This window comes from Parus major, chromosome 1A (genome assembly GCF_001522545.3).
Source record: "Parus major isolate Abel chromosome 1A, Parus_major1.1, whole genome shotgun sequence".
Classification (NCBI taxonomy): domain Eukaryota; kingdom Metazoa; phylum Chordata; class Aves; order Passeriformes; family Paridae; genus Parus; species Parus major.
Window position 1 is genome coordinate 9,905,418 of NC_031773.1, and position 6,752 is coordinate 9,912,169.

Below are 6,752 nucleotides of genomic sequence, written 5' to 3' on the forward strand. Positions count from 1 at the left end.
AGACTACTTCTAAAACTCACCCTAACATAAAACTTTGTTTATAAATATATTTTTTATTTATGTCCTTTTGTGTGTCTGTTTCAGTACTTTTCCAAACAAGTGAAAAAACATGGCTTGAGGATTTCACTAGTTCCTTCCCAGTTTGCATACAGAATTTGCTTTCCCATTTCTTTCTATCTTTTTATGAACTGTGTGATTTTAATTTAACAGTATTTTTATTTTAGAGCTCAGCCATATATGTTATAAATTCTGGTAAAATTCTGATTTCACCTTCAGAAAAACACTAACAAGCACCCTTTTTGGTTTTGCTTCAAATCTCACATCTAAGGCAAAAAACTCTAAGAGGCAAAATGGGGAATGAAAAAGGGTTTGTGGGAGAAAGAGAGAGAGACAAACTTTGTCATCTTGGGGATGGGGGCTATATTGGTGGGCTGTGGCTTGAGGTGTGGTCATATATTTATGTCATATTACTAAACCCTGGAAGTCCTTAAGAGGACCTGCATGGTGTATCCTGAAAATAATTTAGTCATGTATCACCTTTATCTTCATGATTATCCCTGACTGGGAGGGCCCCACACTGAGTTCCTCTGAACAAACCACTGGGGAGGATGTGGAGAACCCATAAGCAGAATGATGAGAAAATCCCAAATTCTTCTTCTTCTTCTTCTGCTGCTGCTGCTGCATTGGGGCTCTCTAGTGGAACACATGCTGCAGAGATGGCTTCTCCTGTTTTGGCTGCCTAACGAACTTTGATTGTTTATCTGGACTTTATTGTTTGTCTGAGGTCCTGTGGAAAACAAAAAAAGAAGTTAACACATTTCCTAGTATTCTTTTTTCAATATCTAGTATGAGTTTACTCTAAACTCCTTGAATTCCTCAACAGCATCAGCTGGCAGAGGGATAATTCTTCTGTGACTGAAGACAAGGTTTCTAGACTGCCAGCACATCATGTAATTTGACTTACATTTTTAGAATTTTCTCTGTCTGAGCACAGATAAACACCAAAAGCACAGGATGAGACTGAGCTTGAGTCTCTGTTAACCACATATTTTTGCTGGTTACTTGAATGTTCAGATCGTTTGAATGGGTATGAATAATGGTCCAGCAGAAGAGGGGTGGGACTGCTGTGATTTGTGTAACTGAGATAAACAGGAGGTGGCCAGAACTCTGATATCCATTCACGGGTACTGTAATCTAAAATTCTTATCTTTCCTTGTGCTCCTTCTTCTTAAGGGAAACTCCCATAAGTGGGGCAGCTGAGGGACTCACAGCCTGCAGAGGGTGGACTGATTAATTCTCTATCTTTTTTCCTTTTTACACTGCTCTTCAGCCTCATGTTATCTGGATGCTCATAAGCACCAGGTCCCCCATTTCAGATCCAGTATCAGTACAGGGATTCAGGAAGTCCCCTGTCCAGTCCTGCTTTATCTTTGGATCTCACCACTTCCTGGTGTAACAGCATTAAATTAAGGGAGAGAAGGCGAGGAAAATATGTAGCAAAAGAAGCAATACATTCAAAATTAGAACAAAGTGATATGTGCATTACTACTGCATCTAAGCATTCATGAAGAAACAATACAACAAAAGGTTCTGGTTTGAGGCAGAATGGAAAAGATGAACAGCAATATACTTTATAAACACTGCCAGTGGAATTACTGAAAGCTTTTGTAGAAGGAAGGCATGCATTAATGCTTGTAAATGTCCTGGTGATCAGTTAATTGCCATCAGTATAAGGAGTCAGTTCCTATGTTCCCTGAGTTACTAGGGGCCCTGACACACATCACTATCCATGCTTTTATTCCTGGTGTTACCATAGCACTTAAATGCATCAAGTGGGTATCAGGCCTTTTTCTGTGAACAGCTGAGCAGAAATGCAGCACAAGCCTGGACTTCCAATAACTGGAAAATATAGTGCTCAACTATGAGCATAATTTCCAACTGGATAACAAGACATAGGACTTCCCTGAAATCTTGTTTGAACAGATCCAGTCTTGCAAAACTCCCTCTGCAGGCTCTGTAATTATCAATCAGTGAAACAATAAAAGATGGAGGGGAAGGAAGATCAGGAACAATAAAATGAGCACACCTCCCTAAATATGAGGAGGTTTCAGCCCAAGACCTTTGTTTTCTATCACCACCTAAGCAATGTTCTAGTTTTTATTAAATGCTCAACAAAAGAAGGAAACAGGTAGTAGTTAAAGTAGCTTAAAGTAGTTAAACAATTATCTTAATAGCTGTTTTCAAGTCTTGAATACATCCTTAATAAACCAAAACACTTGAGGAATTTCTGAAGCAAAGATCCATTCATCTCTCCTAAGGTGATAAGACTTACACAAACTTATATGTTCCTATTGTGAAAAACACACAAGATAAGTTTCAGATCACCGATTTTGGTGCCAGTGAGAAACCTGAAGAACAATTAAGAATTTGGGGGAGAATTAAGAGAATTTCAGTATTCACTGTCGAGCTTGATGTAATCCTGAATGTGCTCAGGTTCAGATTTATATTTTATGCCATAAGGTCCTTCAAATAATCTTCATCAGAGCAGCCACAGATATTTCCACTTAGCTCTCATCCTCAATCAGACTTTAAAAGATGAGTTTAACTCTCCAAAAAGAGGGGAGAACATCCTTATTCTGGTTTTACCAGTTGTCAAGTACTAGATATAAAGAAAAAATATGTATTTTCTTGAGTGCCTATCCACTACAGAGAACTGAACTGCTAGACTACAGAGACATCTTACTTTATGACCTCCTTCTTAGCATTTTCTGTTGTTGGTAGAAAAATCTGAGCTAAATTTCACACTCAACACCTCTTTGGAGAGTTCAGGCAGTCCCTGGAGGCTCCTACCACTGATTGCAGCAGGAACCTTGCTAACCAGCTTGAGCACTCTGGCTCACCTCACAGGCCCAGGTCAGCCCTACCACATATTGGGGTGGCTAATCCATATGGTCAGAGTCATTTTGAATGGTCATTTTGAATCTGGGTGAAATCAGCAGCTGCAAACTGAGGTAACTAGGAATTCCTAGTTAATCTGGACTAAATTCTGTGCAGTTTTTCCTTTCTTATCTTTTTTTTTTTTTTTTAAATACTATTTTGTTTACTCAGGACTCCCCTTTGAGTCCTGGAATTCTGTGAAAAGCAAGGAATGACCACGTATTTGGAGGCTCTAGAGAAAAGCCTTCAGCCTAAACAAAGTTTCTCAAATCCTTGTAATTTTCTTTAAAGTAAATAAAGAGGTGTGTTCTAATCTGGCCTACACTAAGGCATATGTTACAATATTTCAGTGTATCATTCAGGAAGGAAAGAGAAACAATCATGAGGATCTTTGTAGATAGCCAAAAAGACTATTTGAGGAAGAAGTCACTGAGATAGCTAAATTTTGTAAAGGCACACTAGGACTCGTGAATTAAAAGAGAAATGAAATGTAATAGTACCTAGGACTTGAAAAACTTCAAAAGTTGCATTCTGTCTCTCTGCATTAAATATGCTGGATTTAGTTTGCCATATCAGTGTCTGATACATGACTATTGTGGCTATGATTTCCATAAACTTCACATACAACATCTTACAGTGCCAAACTTCCACTACAGTTAGAAAGTTTTCAGAAGATCTAATAGAAACATTTCCTGATTTAAATTATAACCTTTTTTTTTTTTCTAACCTGCACATTTGATTTCCCTTCTCTTGAAAATGCTTGTTTAGTATTTTTAGGCTATTTGAACACTTTTGCATTTCATTTCCTTGTTATTTTATCTTCCAAACTTCAAAAAATCAGTGCTATTTTTTATTTTCACTGTGACCATTATTTTCATAAACTCATTATTTTCTAATGCCCAATGCAACTTGTCTTAGATTTGTTTCCTAAACACCATAATCCCCTTGCATATTCTTTATCAATTAATAATGGAAAAACATATCTAAGCTGTCAAAACTGTTACAAATAAAATAAATTTATGGTCATACTTTCAGATTGCATATATTGCACTAGATAAACACTTAAAAAAAATTCAATGTATTTCTTGCAAAAGTTAGATCATAAGAGGTCAGTTGCCCATTACATTCAGCTGGTGTTTGTTTATAAAGTAGAAATTTGAATGTACACAAAATTTTTGTCTAGAATGTGCCTGTATTTTCAACCAGAAAATGTGTAACAAGGAGAAAGAAGACTTTTACCTCCATTATGAGCTTCTGCACTTAGCTCTAAGAGGCTTCTCTAAGGATATAATGAAACCAAGCACCTTCCCTTGTGTTATGAAACTCTGCTTGTATTTTAGGCATGTACTGTTATTTCTGGGTAGAACTCTCCTTGACGATGTTGACTTGGATATTATCAGCTATAATTCCTTTCAGGTATGCCTGTTATGACAGATCTGTAACTCTAAGACAGGCATCATATTCAGAAGGTGTCTGTATATCCACTTTCTTCTTGCCCTCAGTATATTTGAAGAAATGAGGCTTTTTTGCTCCTCCTAAAGCCTTATCTCTTTTTTTTTTCCCCATATGATTTCTATGTACACCCACACAGACACAAAGCAATCCAGAACTCAGCCTGTAGTAAAACAGAGGTTTTTCTATAGTGGATCATAATTCAGATACACAGTAGCCTTTTTTTTTTTTTTTTGCTTGTGCTGTTCATTTATATTTATTTTTCTGCTAGAGAAAACAGTTCTGTTTTATTTCTGTTGGTCTGTCTTTTTGGGGTTGGGTTTGGTTTGTTTTGTTTTCATTTTGAAACACATGAGTTCTGAACAAATGTTCTATTATTCAGACTGCAAGATAAGAACAGGTAGAATTCATCCCAGAGATGGATTCCATTCCCAGTTACCAATTAGATATAACATCTGATGTAAATCTGTCCTTGTAAAAGTGGCATTTAGATGAATGGTTAAACTATACAATTAATCTGGTAAAGGGAAATTAAATGTGTTGTATTACTTGAGGAATAGGGAAAAAAATCCAACCACCCTACACACAAAAGATCTCTTGTCAACAAAAAGATGAATGTAGCTGTCAACACAGGGACATTCCCTGTCCCCCATTGCCCTTAATCACCATTTCAGTTTGTGTTCATAGACCAACCACTGGAGTATTTTAACAAAATATGTTATTTTATCAATAAAATTGCTGTATCATTTCATTTCTGTTACAACATGTTGGAAATTATCACTGGCTTTGGCCATTGTACAACTTTCTGTCTTTTTTCCAAATATTTTTTTTGGAGTACTCATGAATTTCACATGGACCTTTTTCCCAGCAGGTCCTGGAGTTTATCAAGATGTCTCTGGTGTGGCAGACACCATCCACTGAGGGCAGCCTCCAGTAACCTCTGCAGGAAACTGCCACTAACAAGTCAGACGTGTCCAGGAACTGAAGTCTGGAAAAGCTTCTAACTTCAAGATCTTTACACACTGTTTTCCTAAACTGGGAAGCTGACCTTTGTCTCTTGGAGTCATTCTAGACATTGCTGACATTGTCAGCTGTCCAACAACTTTGAGAAAATCAGTTCATCCATAGCTTCTGCACCAGCTACTTGCATGGGAGAAGGACACTCCTAAAATTCTCCCTGGAGAGCTGCTGAATTTAGAACAGTGAAAAAAACCAGGATGATGCTGAGGAAAAGGATTTTCTTCTAGTGAGAAAAATGCTCAGAAGAACTTTTGTGACAGTTTAAGTGAGACAAAAAGGTTTTAGTTTTCTTGCTGAAGGCTTTTGGCAGCAAAAGATGAGACCTCTGCACTGCATACTTCAAATATGAGAGAAAACTGAACTGTCTATTATTTTTTATTGTCTATACAAATGTCTGAAGGTGACTTGTCCAGGTGTCAGCTTGTACACTATAGGCATCTGCAGACAGTTGCAACTCATGTCAAAATATGCATTTCAAGATGGTAAAAGCAGTGACAGAAGAGTTTTATTAACCATAAATGATTTTGAATATTTATAAATAAAGAGTATACATAACATAAAATAGTATATATACACAAAAACTGCAAAACCTCTCTTTTATCAGTAAGTTACACACTTGGGATGGAAATTGGTATGTTAGTCCCTGGCCTACTACAAGCACTAAACAGTGTGTTTTGGATAAAGGGCTAGGGTGAAAAGGAAGAGAGAATGGAAGGATAAATTAAAGAAAGAAAGAGAGAGGGAAATTTACATTTTGTTATTGAATAATTTATGTTAATCTTATACATGTGTGTATTTTCCATGTAAGTGGGGTGAATTCTATTTAATGTTCATCAAAAACCAAAAAGATAATTGGTTTATTATTGTCTGTCAATAAGTAAACGTGTTAGGGAGTTCTGAGATTTGCTTGACAGGATATTGTGTGTGCAATATTTTTGTTCAAAATCATGTATTTAGAAATATTTACAACACATTTTTCATTATTGAAGTGAATAAGTAAACATATATAGAATTCAAATTTAGGTACACCTTTTCTGAACTGTAAATCTAAAACTGATTTACAGTTTATATGACACACATATAAACCTCCCACAGTGCAGACCAAGGCCAGTTTGCCTTGTTCTGACACTTTTTACCTTGGAGAAGAGACCAACCTCCACCTGTTTACAACCTCCTTTTGGGCAGTTGTAGAGAGTGATAATGTCCCCCTTGAGCCTCCTTTTCTCCAGAATAATCATCCCCAGCTCCTCAGTAAACTTGTGCCCCAGACCCTTCCCCAGCTCTGTTGCCTTTCTTTGGCAACTCAATTTTACAATTTACCCTTACCTTCTGTGTGGGAGCGT

The 6,752-nt window shown here is 36.9% G+C and overlaps 1 long non-coding RNA gene across 1 annotated transcript in view; it reads left to right on the top strand.

Annotated features, from left to right (window-relative positions):
* The window catches only part of LOC117244495, a 32,031-nt gene extending 25,706 nt beyond the window's left edge, over positions 1-6,325 (top strand). The window contains exon 4 of the long non-coding RNA XR_004497700.1: positions 5,261-6,325. This is a non-coding gene — a long non-coding RNA (uncharacterized LOC117244495). The remainder of the gene's footprint in view (positions 1-5,260) is intronic.
* The last annotated feature ends 427 nt before the right edge of the window (positions 6,326-6,752 follow it).